Source organism: Chrysoperla carnea, chromosome 2 (genome assembly GCF_905475395.1).
Source record: "Chrysoperla carnea chromosome 2, inChrCarn1.1, whole genome shotgun sequence".
NCBI lineage: Eukaryota > Metazoa > Arthropoda > Insecta > Neuroptera > Chrysopidae > Chrysoperla > Chrysoperla carnea.
This window is the reverse complement of record NC_058338.1, coordinates 88,997,780-89,004,765: the sequence shown is the minus strand read 5'-3', so window position 1 is coordinate 89,004,765 and position 6,986 is coordinate 88,997,780. Positions and strand designations below refer to the sequence as shown.

At 30.0% G+C, this 6,986-nt stretch overlaps 1 long non-coding RNA gene across 1 annotated transcript; it reads left to right on the top strand.

Moving 5' to 3' along the window:
• The first annotated feature begins 1,919 nt into the window (after nt 1–1,919).
• On the top strand, nt 1,920–2,857 carry LOC123293738. Its single transcript, XR_006535038.1, has 4 exons — nt 1,920–1,949; nt 2,022–2,136; nt 2,531–2,671; nt 2,740–2,857. It is a non-coding gene; the product is annotated as an uncharacterized LOC123293738 (long non-coding RNA).
• The last annotated feature ends 4,129 nt before the right edge of the window (nt 2,858–6,986 follow it).

Sequence of the window (6,986 nt, the reverse complement as noted above, 5' to 3'; positions counted from 1 at the left end):
TCAGTACATTATAAAGAATCATTTTTTGATAAAATCGGTGGACGGCGGAAGTTAATAAGGGTCAGTTATGTATATATGTAAAAAATTTTCAAAGTCCCCTGAGAGGGTGTTGGGCCCTTTGAATTCAAAAATGACCTGATACTTTTTTATTCAGTACATTATAAAGAATCATTTTTTGAAAAAATCGGTGGACGGCGGAAGTCAATAAGGGTCAGTTATGTATATGTTAAAAATTTTCAAAGTGCCCTGAGAGGGTGTTGGGCCCTTTGAATTCAAAAATGACCTAATACTTTTTTATTCAGTACATTATAAAGAATCATTTTTTGATAAAATCGGTGGACGGCGGCCTACATTTTTTTTTTATAATTTTCAGTTAATAACTAGTTGAAACTTCAGTTACATATTTTTAGAGCACTTTCTTACATTTACGTCAACGTTTCCTATCCACAAAATTTTAAAATTCCAAAAACCCTTCGACAGATTTTTTCAAAACTTGTCACAACCAATAATCACAGAATAAATAAATTTTAGTAATATCAACCTTAACTTTCTTAATATCAATTTTCAAGGCAAATGGCTTCTTAAAGAAGCTAATTAATGGAACATTAATAAGTACTACTTTGTACATATAATAGTAAACGTCATCTATGATTCTATTAAGTAATAACATGGTATTTGTCACATGTTAATAATTAATAAACACTTAATTTCATGTTCAGTTTATGAAACATTTGATACTTACTTGTTTATTCACATCAATATAAACCTATTTAAATTAAAAATAAATCAATTATCTTCGCATAATGCTTAAAAGTCTAGCGACATTCGTAAGTTTAGGAATATCATTTATGGGTGTCTGAAAATTTGAATTAGTGTCTATTAATTTGGTCCTATTCGAAAGCCGTGTACTTTTCTTTAGGGAAACTCATAGATTTCTTGGTACCACAAAAATCGTCATTAGTAAGGTATCATAAAGTTGTTTTTGAATAAAATGTTTAGAAAAGATTTTTGGATAGGTATGGTTTAAAATTTGCTGGTTTAATTCAACTGGTACTTTCTTAATCTCAATTTTTTTACATTCCGTTAAATGTGGGTTTACGGATATTCTAATTTTAATAATAATTGCAATTTTAGTAAAAATTGCAAAAAAATAATATTTTTGACGCTCGAAAGAATGAAATACCCGCTGTCTGAACCGCTGAAATTTCCATGATGCTAGGATACCACGCCTGGTTTTCCATTCATTAAATCCTCAATTATGGTATCAATCTTTTCGCTTTCGAAAGATCAAAAATAATTTTTGTTGATCCCGTAGCCAAAATAACAATGATCCCAGATGCACTTAGCTTCGAGTAGAGCAACTTTATAGGTCTGCATTTATGTGACTCGGTCGCCCTATTAGCTCAGTTGGTTACGGCGTAACCAATTCCGACCGCGGTATGTTTAGGGTAGCGGGTTCGATTTCCGTCGTCGCAACAAAATTATTTGAATTAATAATTGTGATGGACTGGTGTAGTGGTATCTGTATGAAGGAGGTGCATCAGCCTGTGAAATTGAGGAGCTGATAAATGAAATTATCAACGGAAAAGTAGTAAAACACATATATGGTATCACAATGGGCTCTATAGCCTAAGTGTGTCCTTCGTAGACAGCCAATATAACCTAACCTAACCTAACCTAACATCTAGTAACAATCTAGCAAGCCACTATGGCATTTTTAAGATGACTTTATATTAAAATCTTCTATAAACTTGCCAACTGTGGCATCGATGACAAGTGGAAGCGTTTTTTTTTTATCCGCGATCTTAGTAAGTGTGATCGAATCTGAAAGAAAAAAGGTAAGTGGACAAAGGGAACGGTCTAGGATGGAGTAGTAGTCTGTGAAGCAACTACAACTCTATGGGTTATATCAGAGAAATGTCACAGTATTAGACAACAACAAAACACATGTGAGTTTTTATTTCAACACTTAAGTAATTTATTTAAATTGAAATATAAATATTCTTTCTTTTTGTTTTTAGCGTTTACAAATATGTCAGTACTAAAGTTAAAATCATTAAATGAATTAAAAAAAAATAAGAAACTAAAAAAGATCACAACTTCACAAAAATCACAAGGCGACATAACCTTATTAAAGTAAGTTTTGTTTTTTTTTTTTTTTTATTATTCTTTGTTTTATTAAAATGTGTGATTCTAGTTTGAATTGAACATTTCCGATTTTGGCGTAAAATTCTTCTTGTGCAGTGAACCAATTCACTATCCTCGGTATCTGACCCGTGACTCGATTTAGTCAAGCATTACACGGGGCAGAATACAGCGAAGATTAAAGACCGCGAAGTTCAGCTCCGAGCGAGTTTTCGAGACACCCGTAAATAGGGCTGTCTAAACTCGTGGTCAGCTACCTTCTAAGCGCGGTATTGGTCCACATACACAACAAAATTTATATATTTTATGAAAATCGAATCGGAAATGTTCAATCGCTTATTTTAAAACTACGTATATTAAACGTTTTTGAATTTTTTTTTTGTAGGTAAATCTCCAATTACTAACAAAACGGATTAAAACAGAAGAAAAATAACAACCGTACCTTAAAAATCTAGGAAAAACCACCATAGGAAACCGAGCGGTACACAGCCAAACAAACAACACCAGCCGTCGATGAAATGTCCAGGTATAATTAATTTGATCGTTCAAGTAAGTCCACTTCTTTGAAGTTAAACCAATTATCTTTATTTCCAGATTAAATTGCCCAATTCATCAATTGTACGATGTAATATTAAAACGTGCTCGCGTTGCGGGCACGAACGTGTATATTATTGATTGTAATAAATTTTTATCCTTGATGTGTACCATTCAACGGTGATTTTTTCAAGAGACCTCATCTTTAAAATTGTCTGAGCTTTTTAGCTCCGTTGTGTATTCATACACCGAACTACGTTGTTTTGTTTGTTAACTTTTAATAATTGTTGCGCAGGGTGGCCATTCACACGTTAGCGTGTACTAACGTCCGTTCACACGCTAGCGTGATTTTAATTCAATTTTTTTTTTTTTGAGTGGTTTTTCTTGTTTTTTTTATTTTGTGTGTGTGTTTTAGATTTAAGTAGGTTTTTTTTTTTTGTGTGCTTCTTTTTTTTACTTATTTATTTATTTCTATTTTTTTTTTATTTTTTTATTTTTCACTTTTGTACATATTTCTTTTCGTGTTCGTGTGTTTTAATGATTGTTACCTTTTCTGTCAATCCTTTTCTGCCAATCCGTATAATGTTTTTGATCGTGCTTATTACTCTAATTTAAAAGATTTTTAATTACTGTCAACCAAACCTACAATCAAAATACTTTGAACCTTATTGAACGGTTCACCACAAAAGTTGCTCTTTCTGGAGTTAAGAGCAATTTCTCTCTGCAGCCAGCATAATTATTGTCTGAGCAACTTTTTGAGTGATAAATTGTAGATATTTTTAAGAACTGTACACCATTTTAGAACAGAATAATATAAATTTCTTTTAACACATATTTAAAATACAATAAATAGGTGCAAAAGATGTTTAAAGTTTAAATTAAATTATTTAATTGTTTCGTCTAATTTGACATTTCTAATTTCACAAAATTATATGAATATTCATTCTTATCAGGTGTAAAATTTTACTTTGATAAAGATTAACACAAGTATTGTACTTTTAATTTAAATTTAATTTGTTCAATGCGAATACATTTTAGGGAAAGTGTAAACATCGAATCTTTAAATTAAGTTAATCGAATTTTTAAATCATTGAGAAACACGTAACAAAATAACATAAGTTGAATGAAAATTATGTGCCACATTTTTCCAACATCTTCTACAATTTAAGTTTCTAGTTTTCACTGAAAAATTTTTAATTTGCTGCTATCGTTGTTCCTGTTGACGTTAACTAATGTTAAGTCGAACTTTTAGATGCTTAAGATTTTTTTTTTTGATATTTGATTAAAACGCCAGTAAAAGCATACTAAAAAAAAACAATTAAAATCGCAAATCGCGATTTAAAGCTTTTTTTTGGTATGCTAGTTGAATCCCTTAGGGAATCTAGATTTTGCAAGAAAGAAAAGATGTGGTACCTGCGTAATCCACGAAAAACTGCAAATTTTTGGAGTTTTTCCAATTTATGCCAAACCATAGCTCCATATGTCTGATAGTGGTTCCGATACGATGCTTGAAAAATGGTTTTCAAAATGTTAAAATATTGAATTTTGCTTATGTTAAACCGTTAGAGAAAGAACAAAATTTTATACTTAAAAAATGTTCGTTTTAAAAAATTAACTACTGTTTTTTGAAACAATTTTTTGTAAACATCGCTGTTTCTCGAAGGGGGCGGGGCAAATTTTCTCCAAAAGTATAAAAGATAGATGGAAATTTGTAGGTTGTTTCAATGAGTCTTATGATAATTTTTTTTAAAAGAACAAAAAAAAGTTGTCTGCAAAATACTTTTTCAAATTTTTGAAACTTGTATAAATCGCAGCCAGAAGGCGATGAAAGTCTGTTCTTTTGGTATGTTATTTGGGCGCGCTAGGGAAGTGTGAAGCTAAGTTGTGCTACTTGAGTAATAGGTGAGAAAATGGAAAAAGTCCGAAAGTTTGGAGAATTTGAATTTGAATTGTTTTTGTTTGCAAAACGTAGTTTCACACTGCCTTAAGTGGTCCAAATAGCCTAAAAAGCAGTTTTCCTTCGCGTTTTGCGATTTTAATGTAGAATTTGGCTAACGTATGGTCATAGATAACAAAATTTAATCAAGGACCATGAAAATTAATCAGACGACGTAAAAGTGAGTATGAATCATCATCTGTTTAAATTCAATTAAAGTTTGATTGACGCACATAATAATTGATTCGACAGAACTATGTTGTGATACTAAAAATAAAACCATTGTTTTGAACAGAAAAAAAAACCATTTATATTTCTACAAAAAAAAAACCTAATTACTTTTTTGTTTCTAAGCTAATAATATATCACAGACATAGACAAACAACAACAAAAAACTAATCGTTTAAATCGATTATGACTTTCAAAATGATTAAATTTTTTTACTTAATTTAAACCAACAAAAAAAGTAATTTATTTGGGAGCTATTAAAAATTTATGATGATTTTTTTTTCTATTTAAACGATGAAATAATTTAATGAGAAATTAAATCTTTACTAAGTCCATGCCTAAACTGCTTCCTAAAGGGTTCCTATTATAAGTGACAATCAAATGCCACGCCATAGTAATACACGGGAGAGGTAGGACAATGACAATGTAAAAAAGCTCTCAATACGATTAAAACTAAAGCAGTACATTGTGTTAATCCGTCAGCACTCGATGCTATGGGCATTTGCTCATGCTCGCTTTAAAACAAAAATAACTTTTATTTTTTTGTAAGTCGTTGAAACTTTTTCTATCTGCATATAATTTTCTCAATTTTCAAATTATGAGTTTTTCATATTTTTTAAAAATTATTTTTTTCAAGTTAAGCCGTAAGCAAAGAAATATAAATTTTGAAACTTTTTGGGCCAGTTCTTCAGCTTTCGTTAGTTTTATTTAAGTCGGACTCAGTGAATAAAAGAAACTTCTGATATAAATATGGTGAAATTGGTTAAAATGAATCCATTTATTTAGTTTATTTCTTTCTCTATTCATTAAGCACGGAATGAAGCTATTTTTAATGAGCTAGAGCATTAAAAATAAATTTTTATAAAATTACGTAGAGGTTATGATTTAGAAAATCAAAAATTCTTAGGCATATTTTATCACGCGTCTAAGGATTACCGAAAGATTGAAGCGAGTGCTTACGGTTTTAAAAAAGCTGTTTGACACAGAGGTCCAAAACCAACCCAAAATCAAGGCAGATTATTATCAAAAATTTCGAATCGTTGATTCGGGGTTAATTTTAAGCCACTATAATTTTACTGATTAGATAAGTTAAGGTACTGGTGACAAGAAAAAATAGTTCCGATTTCATGTACGAGAGTTATAACAGAGAAATTTTCAAAATGATATAGTGATTTGTATGTCTTCCTATACTATTAATTAGACCTTAATTACAATTAATTTTTCCTTCCTGTTAACCTCATCCGTTGTTACCCATATAAATAGCCTCTGACCACATATCACTAATTCATTTTTATACCATGTATATATGAAATATACATAGTATATTAAGTTTAGTCCCAAGTTTGTAACGCTTAAAAATATTGATGCTACGAACTAAATTTTGGTATAGGTGTTCATGGTATCATCTAATTAGTCCATTTCCAGTTGTCCGTCCGTCCAGAGTGTTCAGGACATAAAAAGTGAGGTCGAGTTCGTAAATGTGCAACATAGGTCAATTGGGGCTTGGGTCCGTAGGACTCATTTTGTAAACCGTTTAAGATAGAACAAAAATTTTAGTGAAAAAACTGTTCCTTAAAAAGTATGTGTTATATGGGAATATCAGATTTATATGTGTGACATGTATGTGTATGTAATCAAGACAGTCTATACATGGTATTTCAACAATTCTCAGTCAATTGTTAAATAAAAAAATATTTTATAAAATATATACTTAAAAACGTTTTTTAATCAACCATAAATTTCAGTTATCATACAATACATCAAATCCTTACCCAAGGCATTTTAGTTTATGGATAAAATAAAAAGACTGTATATTGTATTATCAGTAAATGATATATTGGTATTGATAAATGTGCGTAAGGACATTATTATTGTCATACTCATGCCTTTAAGTGACCTTTTTTTATGAAACGATTTCTTCCTTTATGAATCGCCTTCAAGAGTGTCGTCTTCATGCTTTTTTCCAATAAATAAAAAAATATGAAGAGAAAAAAAAAAGAATTCTTATAAAAAAAAAAAAAAACAATAATTTTATTTTTTAATGTGTGTCATTAAAAAACAAAATTCAATTACTCACAATAAATCTTAAAGTAATAATAATTATTTTTATCCACATTTCTATATATTTTCAGAATCATCAGAA